At 36.8% G+C, this 19,931-nt stretch overlaps 1 long non-coding RNA gene across 4 annotated transcripts; it reads right to left on the reverse strand.

Annotated features, from left to right (window-relative positions):
• Window positions 1-7,773: 7,773 nt before the first annotated feature.
• Window positions 7,774-17,615, reverse strand: LOC109207631. Of its 4 annotated transcripts, XR_002065039.1 has the most exons (8): window positions 17,392-17,615; window positions 16,897-16,937; window positions 16,180-16,237; window positions 15,575-15,718; window positions 14,105-14,192; window positions 13,943-13,997; window positions 12,927-13,072; window positions 7,774-8,086 (listed from the first exon to the last, which is right to left on the reverse strand). It is a non-coding gene; the product is annotated as an uncharacterized LOC109207631 (long non-coding RNA). The 4 variants fall into 4 exon arrangements; XR_002065040.1 differs by lacking the exon at window positions 14,105-14,192 and having other exon boundaries at window positions 17,392-17,613; XR_002065041.1 differs by lacking the exon at window positions 15,575-15,718 and having other exon boundaries at window positions 17,392-17,611.
• Between the last annotated feature and the right edge of the window lie 2,316 nt (window positions 17,616-19,931).

Genomic DNA, 19,931 nt, shown 5'->3' on the forward strand with positions numbered 1-19,931 from the left:
TGCCTACCCAACCCCATCCTAGGTTTTATTATTTATGGTTAAGTTAAAATAACAAAAGAAAACCCAAGGGGGCGGTAAAGGGACTTGTGAGGATCTACACTTATCTCTAGAAATACCGAAAGAATCGATACGGGAGATCAATTACTCATTTATGTTGTCTCCACCTCATTGTTGAGAGCCGAAAAGATGCAATTTAGTGGTAAACATTTTAAGATAGCACACTTAGCCTGATGCAATCCCTGCCCTTTTTATCTCAACCAATAGACTTATCAGCCCCAGCCTCCTTTTTCTCAAAAAGGGGTGGTATTAGATATACTTGTCTATATGAGTACTAGATTGTCCCAAAGTTTAAGTGTGTAATTAAAAATTCGGGTGTAGTTAAGGGAGAATTTATGTATTACATCATTTTTTTGGATATCCTTATTTTTCAGGATAAGTTATTATTTGAACTTATTTATAAAGATGGAGTTTGAGCCATCTTGTATGCATCTGTACCATTCACAAAAGTCTTATGTAATGTTTTATGAAACATTCAAGATTAACGAAATATGTTTTAAGGTTAACAAAAATTTTTGAATAACATTCGCACATATTTTTTCACATTCTCATTGTTGCTCCCAAACGCACACGCAAGTACACGTGGTCGAGAAGTAATATAGGTGTCACGCCCCGAACCTGGGCCTGGACGTAACACGGCACTCGGTGCCTGACTACATGTGACTGAGCGAACCAACTGGGTGGCTGAATCAACATGTGATATCATAACATACTGAATGCGGAAGATAAACTAACACATGCAGATATACTGAAAGTCTGAATGAGATAAATCAAAGTGTGGAAATACTAATACAATTCTGAAACATATTTGTAGCCAACATAGCTTAACATGAAAAGCCTGAGACTCTGTCTAACTGTTACTCTAGTCTATGAAGCCTCTATTGAAGTACTGAAAACACTGACTATCTGTAAATACTGAAAGGCTGTAAAGTAATGATAATGCCCCGAAAGAACTGGGGATCATTAAATAGTTGGTACGAGAATCCTAGCGCTCTGAATCATCAACCTGTAAATTATTACCTGCATTGTGAGATGCAGGCCCCGGGCAAAAAGGACGTCGGTACATTTGAATTGCACTGGTATGTAAAGCAACTGAAAGAAAGAATTGTAAATGTTGAAACTAAAACTAAGCTGATAACTGAGAATTGATAACTGAAATGATAACTGTTGAAACTGAAACTGAAATGATAACTGATAGCTAATAACTGATAGCTGATAACTGGAATGATAACTGATAATCGATAACTGAACTGATAACTGAACTGATAATTGATAACTGAACTGATAACTGATAACTGGTAACTGAAATGATAACTGATAACTGAACTGAACAAAGGAAGTAAGGATATGAATACTCCCTCTTCTGTTTTCTGAATATTAAACTACGGCATCATGCCCAATATATATATGTGCACAACTGCGGCCTCGGGCCCAAGTAGACGTATACATAACTGCGACCTCAGGTCCAAAATGCATAAAGCATAAACTGCCTCAGACCCAAAGATGCATAAAGCATAAACTGCGGCCTCAGGCCCAAATACAGGTGTTCAACATTCAGGAACTGAGAATCAAACTGCAATACATGATAATGAAATACTGAATCACACTGAGTTACATGATACTGGAATACTGGATCACACTGAGTTACATAATACTGGAATACTGGATCACACTGAGTTACATAATACCGGAATACTGAATCACACTAAGTTACATAATACTAGAATACTGAATGGGACTAAACTGAGACATGTATTCTTGAACTGATTATGAACACTGAAACTTCAACTGTTTATGGCATACTGATATACTAAGAATCGGGGGCATCAAACCCAAGTCTATATTGAATACGCACTGAGCTCACAACATTCAGAATGAAATTCATGAACAAGTAATGAAGCTAGAGAATAGAAGTTCTGCAACTATTCAAGGAACTAGGCTTAACTATATTTCTGAGGCAATTAGTAACGTCGTAAAAGAAACGTGAGAATCATTAAAATTCCCAAACATAGAGATTTAGCCTCACATACCTTAACTTCTTGCTCTTGAGCGTAATACAATGTTTGTCAACCCTTTCAACTTTAATCTATAGCAATACAAGTCAAAGGGATTCCATATTAGCAATAATTCTCATATTTTAGTCACTTAAACATTTTCTCAAACACTTGGTGACATAAAGCTTCATAGTCCTTATTAATGGTGTCTCTACACCCAATAACCCATTCTCTTGTTCCTAGATAAATTCTAAAGTCTCAAATGGTTATAATCAACATTATTCCTTATCACCCATAAAGTAAACAACACCCTTAACCAATAATCAACAATCAACACCCCAAACCTATAATCGTTCATGCTTTTCTATCAAACCCATCAACTCATATCTCATGAACTTTTAGTCTACAATCATTAATCCAAGGCTATAATCAATTAGAGGGTGAAGATATTACCTTCTTGACGTTTAATCTTCTTGAATTCGAGTTCTAGGGTTCCTTCTCTCAACAATGATGCCCCAATCAAATATCTAATAATTTGGAGGATTTACCCATGTTAATAAGATGTTGGAAAATTAAAATTAACTTAGAATCACCATTAAAACTTACCTTGGGTGGTGGAAGGACCCTTAAGGAGTTAGGTTTTTTAGAGTTCCCCTTTCTAGAGCAAGTTTTTATGTTTTGGGGCTGTGGGGGACGAAATATGGCTTTAAAACGACCCCCCCCCCCCCCCACGAGCGCGCCCGCGCACCTGGAGACCTGCCCGCGCTACTGACCGCGCTAAACGGCAGTAACACTGCCTCAAAATTAGCGCAGTCGCGCTACCGGGCGCGCATATCACATACTATTTTGTAAAACGCGCATAACTTTTTGCACAGAGATCCGTTCGGGCTCCATAATATATCCTTGGAAAGCTATTTCAAATACCTACAACTTTCGTCCTTTGAGTTTTCCCAAATGCCTTACAAATTTTCACTTAACTCTGCAGGAAGACAGACCTTCTACAAACTTAGTCGATTTTGTCAAATCTTATGCACCTCACTTTCCATCTTGATTTTGAAACAACTATTTTCTCTCATAATCATCCCTCTAGGACTTCATATGTCTAAAATATCAAATTAATACCCATTTAACATATCCACACCTAGTCCGAATGTACGGGGTGTTACATTATCTCCCCCTTGGGATCATTCGTCCTCGAATGATTGTCCTGACTGTAACTTCTGCTAACTCTGGACCTTAAACGGGTCTGGTGGAAACATGAACTTTCATTAACACTTGTATACTAAACTGAATGAATACATGATTACTGAACTGTTGCGATACTGAATTGAATGACTACTACATTGACTGAATACCGGTCTGCCCTGAATACGTGAATACTGAGCTAACATAGGTATATGAATATTGAACTGGAACGAATATTTGAGTAATCTGAGTACTAAGCTAGCATGAATGTCTAAGTATTGGACTAACATGAGCAGTTGAGTATTGAGCTGACATTAGTATCTGAGTACTGAACTGACATGGTATCGTAGTACTGAACTGACATGAGTATCTGAGTACAGAACTGACATGAGTATCTGAGTACTGAAAACTTGAATGTTATAACATGATACGTGAAATACTGGTTGTACCACCGCTAATTCTGGTGGCAACTCCAACTCATAAGCTATTTGACCGATCTTTTGTAGGATCATATACGGCGTGATATATTTGGGACCAAGCTTTTCTTTCTTCCCAAATCTCATAACGCCTTTCATGGGCGAAACATTCAAAAACACCCAATCATCAACTTGGAACTCTAACATCTTCAAACGCTCTTGAATCAACTTAACTTTCTTTATAGTCTGATAGACCAAATTTGGTCCCAACAACTCCTCCTCACCAACTTTGGACCAACCAATTGGCGATCTACACCTTCGCCTATACATAGTCTCTCACAGTGCTATCTTGATACAAGAATGGTAGGTGTTATTATTAGCAAGGTCAATGAGAGGTATGTGATCATCCCAGTTACTTTTAACATCAAGGACATATCCTCAACTGTTTAAATAAAATGCTCTGCCTGGCCATGAAGTCTACGACGTTCTTTTTCATGTCGTTCAACCAATAAATCTCCTTGGTCATGATGCATATTTGAGAACCTGGATGGAAAGAACACCAGGAATTATAGGCTTCTAACATGATCTTCCTCTTTAAGTCCATCTATGTCTGGAACACACAATCTGTCTTGGTACCTCAGAGTACCATCATCTCCCCCTTATTCGAAAGCCATCGTTTTATACTTGTGAATCTCCTCTTCAACTGCAACACGTAGGGATCATCACGTTGTTTCTCCTTCTCTTCAGCTACTAATGGGGAACACGTCCTGTTCTAAATAACAATCCGTCATCTTCGGAGTCCGAAGTCGAACTCCTATCTTGGTTAGTGAACTTCTTTCACCAGAGTTCTCTTATCTACCTCAATCATGAGTTATACTTCTCACACTTTATCTTCTTAAGCATTTCCTGAAAACACTTATAGCATTGTTGTGACCAAAGTCTTTGACCAGTACTCTGAAGACTAGAGTCTCGAGCAATGGCACTACCCTCGTGGCACATAAATAGGCATGATTTTATAGCTTTTCTGTGATCACTTTATCATCAATAACTAAGCTCGGTGATCATTATACTCACTTTGTGTTTCTTACACATGCTATACATAATCCCTGTGGTAATTATACAATTTTCCCTCATTACCGAACTGATTTTCTTTTTCATATCCCATGCTAACTATTCGAGTTTCAAATCTCTAACGGGACTTACTGAAAATTTTCATGTCACCCCTTAGACCAAAGGTCTTATACTTGTGGATCCTTCTCTTTATGTTGGGATCCAAATAACTTTCCTTATTTTCTGCAATTCTTTGCACTCATGACGACTCATCTTCCAACTAACTTCTCAGAAATCCTTCTTACTAGGAAAGTCTATATTACCTATATAAATGGAAAGCTAATGTATTCAAAACTATCATACACAATCTAAATGATTTAACTCTGCTCACACTGTCAATCCTGGAGAAACCATATTTCGATAAGTCCTAAAGGCTATTCTTCTATAGTTTTCTCTCTTATTTCTAGCTGATTGTTTTTCCCCACTATCACTGTACTTCGGATTTAACTTAAGCTCTTTAGGTTCTAACACACGTTCGGTATTTCAAATTGTCATCTACTCACTAGAGTAACCTGGCTAAATGAATCAAATTGTACCTCTACTAGCTCTGCTGAAATTACTAATTCACTATACCAACTCAAAACTTACTTATTATTCTTTTACTAAAAACCTACTAGAATCACGTTTTCTTGCTCTACTTTGGATAACTAAAGTGAGGAATAAGGTTATTTCTAACTTCCCTCATCATCTGACCCTGTTCTACGGTCGCATACTATCCCTTCTTTCTTCTTCTTCTAAACTATGTGCATGGATCACACTTAGGAAATTCATTTGTCTTGAACAAAATTAGAATATGTAACCCCAAACTTTCTATATAATACAAATCATATCATACTATAAACATCCGCGGTAATCACTTAGTCACATAACCTAAGGGGGAACTGTCATATCTTTTATCTTACATCAATAGCTGCTTCTTATAGTAACTTACTAACGTGGTACTTCTAGTCCTGATTTGAATAAATCTAAACAACTTAAAATCATTCCCTGAAATTCACTATTGGCTGCTTTTAGTTCTCATTTTGTACCTCATATCTTCTAGTCATTTGCATGAGTTGTGCAAAATCACATCTTTGGTAATAACAAACGTTTCTGACTCCTAGGTATTTTACCCTTGGGCTCTTTTCTGTCTAAAACTATATTGACCATTGTTAGGGTGTGACATATGAACTATCATCATCCAACTTGTGGCTCCATTCCCAAGAATTACATAAAGTTGTTCTAGGAGTTAAAATACATACAAATACACTACAATGCACAAACTTATCCTTCAAAGTATACCATCATCTGATAATTCACTTCATGTGTCATCCGGTGTGTCTTGGTCTTAATCTGGTCCTAAAACATGTGAAGATTTCGCTATGATCACTGTTACTTACATTTTCTTTTAGCACCCATAGGCATCACTGTATTACTCACCAGTCACCAGAATTTTGATACACTGAAAATTGGAGATCTGGTAACTGAATAACTGATAACTGGCATCCTGAATAACCATAAACTTGCTAACTGAAAGATTGTATAACTGGTAACTGAGGTAAACTAATAGCCATAAGACATGATAACGGCTTTTGTACTTTCTGATAAGGTTATGCTCTAATCTGTAATACTATCCATTGCATCCCACTTTTAACATCCTCTAAAGTCTCATATTTACCAACCTGTACTCCATAATTATACCCCAATGGGCAATTATCCTCTCTTGGACTTTAGGTTTCTCCTGCGCGTCGCTTGGGCATCCAATACGTTTGGAATTCGATAGGAAGAGAAGGTTACCTTTTGCTATAAGCTTCAAGGCACGATCTAGAGTAGAAAGAAGTGAGACAATCCTGGATGTCTTGGTAGTTAACCGTTTATATGAGTGGCCGGCACACACATATAAAGGAAACTCCACTAGACACGGCTTCATAGACTCCCTAGGACTCTTGAACCTAGGGCTCTGATACCAAGCTTTGTCACGCCCCGAACCTGGGCCTGGACGTAACACGACACTCGGTGCCTGACTACATGTGACCGAGCGAACCAACTGGGTGGCTGAATCAACATGTGATATCATAACATACTGAATGCGGAAGATAAACTAACACATGTTGATATACCGAAAGTCTAAATGAGATAAATCAAAGTGCGAAAATACTAATACAATTCTGAAACATATTTGTAGCCAACATAGCTTAACATGAAAAGCCTGAGACTCTGTCTAACTGTTACTCTAATCTATGAAGCCTCTATTGAAGTACTGAAAACACTGACTATCTGTAAATACTGAAAGGCTGTAAAGTAATGATAATGCCCCGAAAGAACTGGGGATCACCAAATAGCTGGTACGAGAATCCTAGCGCTCTGAATCATCAACCTGTAAATTATTACCTGCATTGTAAGATGCAGGCCCTAGGCAAAAGGGACGTCAGTACATTTGAATTGCACTGGTATGTAAAGCAACTGAAAGAAAGAATTATAAATGTTAAAACTAAAACTAAGCTGATAACTGAGGATTGAAAACTGAAATGATAACTGTTGAAGCTGAAACTGAAATGATAACTGATAGCTAATAACTGAAATGATAACTGATAACTGAACTGATAATTGATAATTGATAACTGAACTGATAACTGGTAACTGAAATGATAACTGATAACTGAACTGAACAAAGGAAGTAAGGATACGAATACTCCCTCTTCTGAATGATGAACAACCTGTTTTCTGAATATTAAACTGCGGCCTCAGGCCCAATATATATATGTGCACAATTGCGGCCTCGGGCCCAAGTATACGTATACATAACTGCGACCTCAGGTCCAAAATGCATAAAGCATAAACTGCGGCCTCTGGCCAAAGATGCATAAAGCATAAACTGCGGCCTCTGGCCCAAAGATGCATAAAGCATAAACTGCGGCCTCAGGCCCAAATACAGGTGTTCAACATTCAGGAACTGAGAATCAAACTGCAATACATGATAAATACTGAACCACACTGAGTTACATGATACTGAAATACTGGATCACACTGAGTTACATAACCAATAATATAAACTCTGGAACTTTTATTTTTGATTAAATCTCTTTTAACATAAAATTTCATATAATAAGAATTGATGCAAGTAAATAACTATCAAATTGGATAAAGAGGACATTGCATATTAACTATTGGACGTTATTTATTTACATACATAGAGGAACAAAAATATCCCTTCTTGAATGTGGCCTTGCAAGGTGACATATTCTTTAAATCCATGGATAATATTTACATATTGACTAAAAGTGATACATTTACAATGTTGTAATTAGTCTTCTTCTTCGCAATCCTTAATATATATAATGGTACCTATAGAAGCAGAAAGCGATGATCAAATGTCAATATCCAATATAAGGAGACTAACTTATTTTCCAGGTAAATGAAGAAAGAAAGCAGAAGAAAAGGAAAAAGGGGACTATCATTGATTTAGAAAATCATTCAAAAGAGGTTGAGGTATGTGCAACGTAACCCACTACCTCAAAAGGAGAAGAATGAACGAACATATAAATAGAACAAAGGGTGCAAGGATACAAAAGTGCCATCTAACAATTTTTTTTTTTGAGAAGTGCCCTCTAACATTAACAAAAGAAAAATAAACATGATGGATCTTGAAGGAGGACGGTACACTCTTCAATTTTTTCTTACTTGTAATTCATGATAAAAATCATAAACGGGTTCATTTATAAAGACGTGTTTATTTAAAAAGTCTCATATATGAATAAAATTTAGTCTTGACTTATAATAATGATAAAAGAATAATGAGATGGAAAATTATTTTCGCGTGAATTTAGAAGGTATTTTGGCTCAGATGGAGTCAGCAAATGGATAGTTTTTTAAATTTGGAATGGACAGTTTTTTTAATTTTAAAATTGAAGAACCTGTAGCAACTGAGGACAAATATACCAAAAAGCACCTAAACCAAGAAGATTAATTTTAACCATAGTATCCTAGTACAGTGAGATGAGTCACACCATAAGTACTATCAAATATGAAAGCTGCTATTTTAAAGTGCTGCATTTTTCATGAAAAGTTCAAAAAAAAAAAAAAAAACAGAGGATTAAAAAGCTCAGCAAGACAATTCAGCAAATTACTTTTGCTCAAGGCAACAATAGCATTGGCAGTTGCTTAAAGTGTGATTGGAACCTTCAAAAATACTGAATATTATACTTACAAGTTCCTGCTAATTATCCATACACTTATTTACTTAGGTTCTTCATTAAAAAGGTCAACAAAATACCGTGCCCAGAAATATTATAATCACTAAAAGATGGAGCATTTTATAATATATAGAAGGTTGTTGTGACGACCCAAAGGGTCATCACCTATTTTCTTACTCATTCTGTGCTTCTGAGGCCTTGAAAACCTCATTCGAGGTTGTCTCGATTTGCGTGCGCAGACCGGGCGCGTAGCCGGAAAGCTTAAATATGAATTCTGTGAGAAAAATGCTAAATTCTGATATTAAATTGAATAAATTTGACTTCGGTCAACATTTTGGGTAAACGGACCCGGACCCGTGATTTGACGGTTCCAGAGGGTCCGTAGGAAAATATGGGACTTGGGCGTATGCCCGGAATCGAATTCCGAGGTCCCAGGCCCCAGAAATGAATTTTTGTGTGAAATTATTTTCTGGAAATAATTAAGGAAATTGAAAATAAAATTTGATTAAAAGACTATGGTATCGGGCTCGTATTTTGGTTCCGGCGCCCGGTACAAGTCTTATATATGATTTAAGCGCTTTTAGTAAAGTTTGGTTGAAAACGGACGTTCGTTTGACGTGTTTTGGACTTAAAATGGGAGATTTGATGTTTTATGAAAATTTGGAAGGAATCATGGATTTTGAGGCTTAATTCAATGTATATGACGTTATTTTGGCGATTTGATCGCGCGAGTAAGTCCGTAGGATGTTTTTGAGGTTGTGTGCATGTTTGGTTTGGAGCCCCGAGGGCTCGGGTGAGTTTTGGATAGGTGTCGGAGTGCATTTTCAACCTTGGGAATTTTGCTGCTATAACTGACCTGCAAGCCTGGCTCGCAAATGCGAGCTCGCAATTGCGAAGGTCTGCTCGCAAATGCGAGAAATTGCCAGGCCTGAAACACATCGCAAATGCTAAGTTGAGCCTCGCAAATGCGAAGGCTGGGGTTTCGCAAATGCCAGGTTTCGCAAATGCGACCATATGGTTCGCAAATGCAAAGTCCCCAATTCTCCTCATAGTTCGCAAATGCGAACAAGTGTTCGCAATTCCCACTTTTGGTCGGGGTTCGCAATTGCGAACCCCAGTTCGCAATTCCCATATCTGCAGCCCAGCAATTTTCATACTTGGTCGAATTTTAGGCCATTTTTCACCCCCCCTTTCAAAATACAACTCCTTAGGCGATTTTTCAAGAACAAGTTTCATCCCAAATCATTTGTAAGTCGATTTTTACTTAATTCTTCCACTCATTAACATCATTAAACATGTTTTCCACTTAGAATCAATGATTTTCATGTGTGAAATTGGGGTTTTTGGGTAGAACCTAGGTTTTTCAAAAATTGGGGATTTGGACCTCAATTTGAAGTCCGATTTCAAAATAAATTACATATTTGAGTTCGTGGGGGAATGAGTAACCGGGTTTTGGTTCGAACTTCGGGTTTTGACCACGTGCGCCCGAGAGCGATTTTGGAATTTTTGGGAAAAACTTTGGAAAATTCATTTTTTATGCATTCAAATTGATTCATTTAGTGTTTATTAAAGTAATTAAGTGACTTGTGACTAGATTCGAGCGGATTGGAGGTGGAATCACGGGGTAACGCTATAGTTGAGGCTTGAGTTGAGTTCAAAGCATCGAGGTAAGTGTTCAGTCTAACCCTAGCTTGAGGGATTAGGAGTTGAGTCATAATTGCTACTTGTTTTGTGTTGAGTACGACGTATGGGCTTGGTGACGAGTATCCATGCGTCGGTGCAAGCATGACCGTGAGTCTTAATTTGATAATTGTGTACCCTTGTTTGATCCTAGGAACGTTGTGACTAAACATTGGTATTAGATGTGCCAGGAAGAAGTTGAATAGGATTGGTTATAGCTGACTCTCCGTTGTCGGGATGTTTGACTTGTTGTTATAGTTCCCTTGCCGGGAAGAGTATTAATTTGATTGTTCCCTTGCCGGGAAGAGTATTAATCTGATTGTTCCCTTGCCGGGATTGTATTGTGCATCGTGTTGAAAGTAAAGGGAGCGGGTGGTACGCCTACCACAAGTGATATTGAAATGGGAGCGGGTGGTACGCCTACCACAAGTGATATTGAAATGGGAGCGGGTGGTACGCCTACCACAAGTGAAATTGAAATGGGAGCGGGTGGTACGCCTACCACTAGTGATACTGAAATGGGAGCGGGTGGTACGCCTACCACGAGTGATATTGAAATGGGAGCGGGTTGTACGCCTACCACGAGATATTGAGAAATGGGATCGGGTTGCACGCCTGCAACAAGATGAGTTGAATATGAAAGTTGTCTTATCTTTTCATTATTGTTAGAAGTTAAACTGTAGACGTACGTACCATTATTCCTGATAGTTTGTGTCTATCTGTTACCCCTGAAGCATGCTCCCTTCCCCAGCTTAAATTGTTATTTTCTTGCTATTTTTCTATTGTACTTGTATATATATCTGTACAGGTTTATCTGGAGTCTGGTCCTAGCCTCGTCACTACCTCGCCGGGGTTAGGCCAGACACTTACCAGCAAATGGGGTCGGTTGTGCTGATACTACACTTTGTGCTATTTTGCACAGGACTAGGTTTCGAGCAGCAGCAGCAGTAGTGTGAGAGCAGGCTTCATTTCAGCGAGACCCGAAGTAGCCTTACAGGCGTCCGCAAGCCCGGCGTCTCCTCTATCCTTTATTTTTATCTGTTATCTCATTGTAATCGAGACAAACAGCTTATATTCTCTTTCAGACGTTTGTATGTAGTATTCTTAGCAGTTCGTGAGTACAGTGACACCAGTCGTGGGTAGAGGATTTTGTTGAACTTTCCGCGTTTTTATTCAGTTTTATAAAATGTTAAGACTTCCGCTTATTATTGAATTTCGTTGTTTTTGTATTTTTGTTGTAAATTGTTAAATGGATTGGGTTATTAATGGACAAGTAATTAAATTTGGCTTGCCTAGCTCTCATTAGTAGGCGCCATCACGACTCCCGAGGGTGAAAAATCCGGTTCATGACAGTTGTATTAGGAAATAAAATCAAGTGAAGCATTATAACTTTCTCAATACAAAATGTCCGTGTAGCTCAATTTCTAACATGTGGAAGGTCCCTTTCTGCCATATAATATATGCACATTCTAATGCAACATCAAAGCAATTCAGCCCAACTTTGAAGTTGAAATTTCTAAACTAACATGCTACCACTGTACTCACTTTCAGCTTATAAAACTCTTAACAAGTTAAGGAAATAATAGGGAAGAAGTTTGTTCATGCTTTGCTTAAACCAAAATATAGGAAGGAGAAAAATCATAATAGAAGTAATAACTATTAATCTTAAGAAGAGTTCTATCATGCTTTTTTAAACCACAACATGAGAAAAAGAAAATCACAAGTTCGAAATCGGAACTCTTATTATATCAACTCAAATATTTCTATATACAGTCATAATTAGCTTAAATGACCACAACCTTTCATGGCTTAAAGGTAAAAGAGAGTGAACAAAAAGATTAAAGTTGAGGAATCATCTTTTTGTTTTTTCCTTCTTAGTTTTGTTCTCTCAATCACTAAATACATCACTAATTCTCAAAAGAACTAAAGTTCTCTTTATTATTCAGATTCAGAATTCCAAAACATAGAAAATTAACTCTTATAATCTTCCTTCTAATATTTTTTCTTTCCTCTTTGACTTCAAAAATGGTAGCAAGCATTAGTAAGTACTGAGACAGAAAAGATAACTTTGGCTAACTCAGTACACTAATCCAGGCTTACCTATTTATCAAAATCACAATTTTAAGTCGTCCCCTGATTTAAAAAACTCAGTAAATTGAAATTTAGCATGCTAGAAAAATCTCCAGTATTTATAAGTATTATTTATAAATAAATTTTGACTGCTACAGAATGAAACATTTGAAGTCCAAAAGGCAAGCATGCTTTAAACATCAATAGGTTTTAAACATTTTACTTTTATTAGCAGCACATACCTTTACTGCACACCAAATGACTCGAACAGCAAAGCAAAGAGGCTAAAGCTTTCTTCCCGATTATCTAGAGAGACATGTTCATTGAGCAATCAATCTTGGTCCTTTCTGACTTTTTCCGCTGCATAATGTTTCTGAAATTGAACAATCTATAACAGCAAAAAAAAAAAAACCTACAAAATCAACTAAGCTAAAATCAAAGTAAGTAGATTTTGGATTGAGCAGAGAGAGAGAAGAAATCTCATATCTACGATGAAACTTAGGAAGGCGATAAGAATGAGGAGACTGTGCGGTGGGTGCAGGAGTAGAAGCCACGTAGGTATTCTTCATATGCGAACTGAAAATCAGTTTCTTTATAATAAAAATTTTCAAATAAAAAATGACAGAGCTTCTGAAGATGAAAAGCTTTGATCAACCACCTACTTCAAATCAATGCTAACATGTGTCTAAATGCGATACAGGAACAGTAAATTACTAAAGATCCATTAAAACATTGAAACAAATTATCAACTTTCTCATACTATCAGTAGATACAACCATTAATGGCAACGCCATAATATTGTTGCCCTACACCCCCTACCACAATAATGAAAATGCGAATTTGTGTTTTGTCAAATCTAGCAATGCACCGAATTCACCATTATTGACAAAATTTTATACCACTATTCTTTGCTTAGGTCAATTAGTGTGAGTAATCAATTCCCTATTTGGTTTTTGAAACCTTCCCATCTTCCGAACTTGTTTTACATGAATACATATGTTAGTTTAGTGTTGTCGCATAAATACATATTCTCTTCACAAGAAAGACATTCATCAGCTTAGTGATATATAAGGAGACCATGAACTGATACTCATCAAGAAATGATTCTACTTAACCCCAAAATAAAAACTTACCAGTCATACACAAATCTTCATAGATAAGAACACATAAAGGCATCAAACCAATATAGAAAGTTTGTGGCAAAAAAATTAAAAGAAAGTGAATGTGAAATCCAAATGAAGAAAAACCTGTTACAAACCTGCAGATTCTGATAGTCAAATTTTAAACATATTGAGCCTGGACATTTGAAGTATCTGTTACAAATGCAAGCTAACTTTAGAGACAGAACATGATAACAGAAAACAATAGGACATTCTCATCAAAAGAGTAAAAGGTCAGTGGAGAAAGTTCTTATACACACCTTCTATCTTAATGAGTGTGGTTTTATCTTTACCAAAAACCAAAGAATGTGATTCTATGTGATCAACTGTCAGTCACTTCCTAGCAATCTTGCATATTACACAACGAAAAAAAATCACCTTCGAATTCCATGGCACTGACTTACCTAGAATTCATATAACAGTATCCACATTTAAAGGGCTCAATGATTTCAGAACTTCGCCATAATTTTTCAACACACACGGATCACTATATTTTCTCTTGAACAACTTTATCTTTACTTTCCTTACCATAAATATTATGGTTAGAACTTAAATTTACATTTAAATCAAATAGAATTGGAATAAATAAAAATTAAGAAATATATTCACAATTGAAACCTGTGCTGTCAGTTTGCTAAGAAATATTATGATTAGAACTTAAATTTACATTTAGATCAAATAAAATTGGAACAAGTGAAATTAAGTAATGTATTCACAATTGAAATTAAGAAATATATTCACAGCTAACTTCTCAGCATCTATAAGCGAGACATCAATTTGGTAACATAAATGTTCTAGCATTTTTCCTCTTGCAATACTGAAATAGACAATCTTTCTTCTTTGTTTATCGACACAATGGGGTGTTAACAACTTGTTTCTCAGGTCAGTTAAAGCCCTCAACTGAAAGTAATAAATATAAAAAAGGAGTAGCATTTCAACAATCGAAATAAATAGTTTCTTGAAGACAATTTGCAGATCACTTCTTGTGTTGGGAAATTTTTGCACCAGTTTGAAAACTTTATATATATGTATTTAAAATTCAAAAGCCAAGAACAAACATTTTTACATTATATGGGATAACCATCTGACTGACCAATATGCATGTTCGCTAGACAGATTGACCACTTCAATTACCTACGGGGATTAAAGCAATCAGGACACAAAAGCAATCAGGACACAGAATTGACAATCGATGCAAGTCTGCCCACCCCACATCCAAGGTATTACTATTCATTGGACGGGATAAAGCAAAATAAAAGATATTCAAATTGCAAAGTGAATCAAAATGCATTATGTAAAAAGAAATTTCAACCACCACAATAAGAAGGATGGCAACTTTACCTAAAAATGAAAGAATTTTGAGTCTTTTTATTCTTTTATAAATTTGTAAGAGAGAATTCTTCAAGTAAACATATAAAATAATGAGGAGTCCCAATCCAATAAAAGCATGTAGCATTGTTCAGCATTGTTCATTTTTTGTATTATGGGAATGGAAGTCTGACCATGGCTCAATGAAGCATAAATCAAAAGCACATTCATAACAGCACCATTTATTATCTAGAGAAGCAATCACCAAGTAGTTACTGACGTTCATATAGATAGTGACGACTTGCATCTAATATGAGCAATAAAAGCATATATAACATTTCAAAAAAAAGCAGTGACTTAAGCAGAAAGCTAAACCCCAGAATGCATTAACTTCAAAAATGCAAGGTCAGGGCAATATCTACTTGTACTCGCTGGCATTCATGATACCAGTGCCGATATGTAGACTAATTTATGGTTATGAACTATCTCTTGTGTCCTCCATCAGGACCTCGAACGATTCCTTTCATTCATAAGTCATAATTGACCATGGCATTTTGATTATAAATCTGCAAGATTGAATTGAATTATAAAATAACGGAGGTAGGCAACATAAATGTTTTTCCTGTATTTTATAGGAGCTAGGAGCTAGATAGCTAGATAGTTGTGAATTCAACCCGCAGATTGATAAAAATCATTATGCACAGAGGTGGAACGCAATAAAGTTACATGAATTCATTGTGAGATGAACTCATGATTCAAAGAAGTGTGTGAATATCTAAAACCTTTCCTTTCAGAATTGCATATAGTCAAAGCGACAATCTAATTTTTCGACCGGTTTTTAGAGTAAAGTGATGAGTCTCTTATAACATTATTTAATCTAGATATATAGTTATGTAAGTTGAGTCTTATTGGCATACATCAAAAGTAAAAAGAAAAAAATAATTCAAATAATTAGACAATGTTTATACTTACATAAACTACCAAGAATTCAAAGAAAAAAAAAGGCCAATAGAAGTGCAGTACTTACAAGATGATGTGCAGACAGGGGAACACATAGCTACTACAATCCATAGGCCATAGCAAAACTGAAATAAAGAAGATGAAATAAACAAAATCACAAAAGCATCAGAAATAGGGAGGCGAAACCCAAAAAGTTGGAGAAAGGCGCAAAATAATAGAAACAAAAAGATTAATGAGGGACATGCAACTGAGAAATCGAGAAAATAGCAAGCAATACATGGACTGTTTGTGCTTTATCAAATTCTGGTTTGAAGGAAACCAACACATATCTACCAAAATACCATCACAACGAAATGGGTAAACCAAATTCTAGGGAACAGAGTGCAGAGGAACTCAACACAATTCATAGGTACAACAAAACCCAAAATCAAATAGCAGATGGAGAAATCTAGAAATTGAATAATAAAGCTAATGGCCGGAGAGACCAAGAAACTAAGGAGAAAAACTAAAACAGAGTAACGACCGAGCAGAAAGGATTTAGATGAAACTCAAATTTGCACTTCAAAAAGGGATTCTTACTTGGTTCTACTTGCTCTTGTTGCTATGCTTTAATTATGGTGGGTTAAGATGGATTATTTATGTACGAATCTTTCTCTGTGCATACCAATAATATAATACAGATATGTTGGAAGCAAATGGAAGAATAACTTCTTTAACATGACCGACAAACAACACATAATATATACTATATTGTTAACTAATTTTATAAAAGTAAATAATGTACCTTTCGTTTAATGGATGATGGATGTGTATGTTGCTGAATACCTGTGGAAACAGAAAGGATAAACATTATTCAGTTGTTTCGGTCATATCGTCAAACGCCTTGACTGCATCAAAATTCTTCTATGTTTCATTACTATATTTGAACAACAATCATATTCACACACAAAAATATGAAGAAAATACGGGGAAAAAATCATAAATGTATGGATCATATGTCAAATAACATATCCACTGAATGGGGACCAAAAGCACATGTTCACAGATAACTTCATGAGCAGAATAAAGATTCCAGATCAACAATCAGAGAAAATACGACAGTTTTACTGCTAATTTCATCCTTGAAGAATCCATTTACTCCCAAAACAATCTTACCCAAGCAAAATGAGAAACAATACTATATCAGAAATATACATCTATGTATCTATTTTCAAATCAAATGAGATACAACTATGGATGCATGTACATAATAGAGCAAGAAACAAAAAGTAATACCTACCAAAGTCCTATTACTATGCAAAGATGGTTCACCAAACCAAGAAAAAATCAAGCAAAAATCATAGATCTCATATGCTGCAAAGAGAAGCTGGAATCAATATGCAGAAATTTGAATAAGAAATCAGAAGCGAAAGTGTCAAGGAGAAAATTCTGGAAGAGGATCGGTGTCACCGAAAGAGAGCGACAAATATTAGGAGGAAAAATAGAGGCTACGCGTCATCGGAGTAGAGCAAAGAACTCATAAAGGTTAGCGAAATGTCAAAACTACCCTCACTTTTGATTTAAATGCCACGAAACACACCTGTCGAAACTCTTTATCTTCTATATAATAGAAATATAGCACAAAAAGGAGAGAAATTTTGCATGTAAAAGGACTTTTAAAAGAATGAAGGACCTGCGGGAGGCTGAAAAGTCGTAATGCGCTAGCGAGTTAGCGCAACAATTTACTCTTGTTTTCTTCACTGCTATTGTTTTTTTAACATAAGGTCCGTAGGTTTGTAGCTTGCTTCTGTCCCTCTAGCGAGTTAGCGCAAAAGACTTGTAGTTTGCTTCTGTTTCGTTGGTATCACGACCCAAAATCCACTAAGGGTCGTGATGGCGCCGGACACCATTGTCAGGCAAGCCAACGACCAATAACTAGAAACTTCTTGTTTTAAACTTAAAGGAATCGTTCCTTTTATACATTTAGACAACAAGTAATGAAATTCATTGAAATAAGAATAATGTCTTTAACCAAGTAGATATTTAACAATCCTACAACCATCCCAGAACCCGGTGTCACAAGTGTATGAGCATCTACTGATAAGGAAATAAAATACAATATCCGTTCGGAATACAGTGGACAGGAAATAAATATAATGTACTGAAAAGGGTTATACTAGCTGCGGGCCGCCTCGAATAATGCAACTCACCTAGCCCCCAAATCATCCGTGCTGTTACGCCAGTAGGCCACAAGAGTCACATATACATGTGCAACAAAAATGCACAGAAGTGTAGTATGAGTACGAAAATAACGTGTACTCAATGAATATCCCGCCTAACCTCGAAGAAGTAGAGATGAGATGGTCGACTTAGACACTTACTAATGGTCCAATAGTGAGGTCAGTAATACATTAAATTATGGATTTCTACAAAACATGATTTTAATCCAAATAGAAGGAAACAAGTAAACAATTAATTCTTTTATAGAAAATTTCCAAGATTTCTTTTTGTAATTATCCAAATAACTTCAAGCTATGAAGAGGCAATAATAACGTAACTAAGCTCAAGGCAGCAATACAAGCATGCGCACATCATGCCGAGGAGACGGCCCGATCCAACAGAAATAAACTGTGCACTTGCCGAGGGTCGACGGCGCGCCTATAGATGCATCTATTTAATCTGCCGAGGCGTTCGGCCCGTTCCAAAATAATCACATAGACACACTCAATCGAAGAGCCAACATGGGGCAATTATTCAAAGAAAAGCTAATTCTCTTTTAACAATTTAAAAAAATGAGGTTTACATCTTGTTAGGAATTCATTTACTATTTTGAGGTGGTTTAAGCATTTAAACTATTCATAAGATTACAAATATTCAAAGTATAGCATCCTTTTAGGTCCTAGACTACCCGGACAATAGCATAACAGTAGCTATGCACGGACTCACGTCACATCGTGCGTACGTAGCCCCCACAAATAGGAGCAAATATCCAATTAATTCACCTATGGGGACATTTCCCTCTCACAAGGTTAGAAAGGAGACTCACCTCGCTCCGAAGATCCATAACCGGCATTCCACGCCCTTCCGAAGACTCCAATTGATGCACCACGCTCCAAAACTAGCCAACGGTTAAGCAAATCCATTAATATATGCTCAATTGTTCATTACAATCTAATTTATAGCAATTCCTAACTCCGATCGAAAAGTTGACCAAAACGCCCTCGGGCCCACATGCCCGGAATCCGAAATTTTTCGAAGATAAAGATTATCCATGACCTTAGGAACTCAAATATATAATTTTCACTAAATTCCATACTCAATATCGTGGCTAAATTCCAAGAATAAAATTTCTAGGTTTTCCACCAAAACCTCAATTTTTTCTACAATTTTCCAAGTCTAAATCCATACATAATTGATGTATTTAACTCAATATAGGTGGGAATATCTTACCTTAACGTTGATGACGGAAACCCCCTCTTGAAGCTCCCCAAAAATTGCCCAAGCCATGAAAAATATGAGAGAAATGGTCAAATCCCGATTTTTAAAACGACCTTCTCCCTCCAGCTATTTCCGCACCTGCGGTCCCTTGACCGCTTCTACGGTTCCGCAGGTGCGGTTAAATTACCGCTTCTGCGGTCCTCCCTAGGCCGCCCTGCTTCGCTTCTGCGACTTCCCTTCCGCAGATGCGGTCCCGCTTCTGCGGAACTTTGACCGCATCTGCGGTCCTCTCCAAGATGCCCTCTTCCGCTTCTGCGCTCGCTTCTCCGCAGATGCGGTCCCGCTTCTGCGGAACCTTGACCGCATCTGCGGTCCTCAAGCCTTTGACCAAAATCCGCTTCT

Source organism: Nicotiana attenuata, unplaced genomic scaffold (genome assembly GCF_001879085.1).
Source record: "Nicotiana attenuata strain UT unplaced genomic scaffold, NIATTr2, whole genome shotgun sequence".
In the NCBI taxonomy this organism is placed as follows: domain Eukaryota; kingdom Viridiplantae; phylum Streptophyta; class Magnoliopsida; order Solanales; family Solanaceae; genus Nicotiana; species Nicotiana attenuata.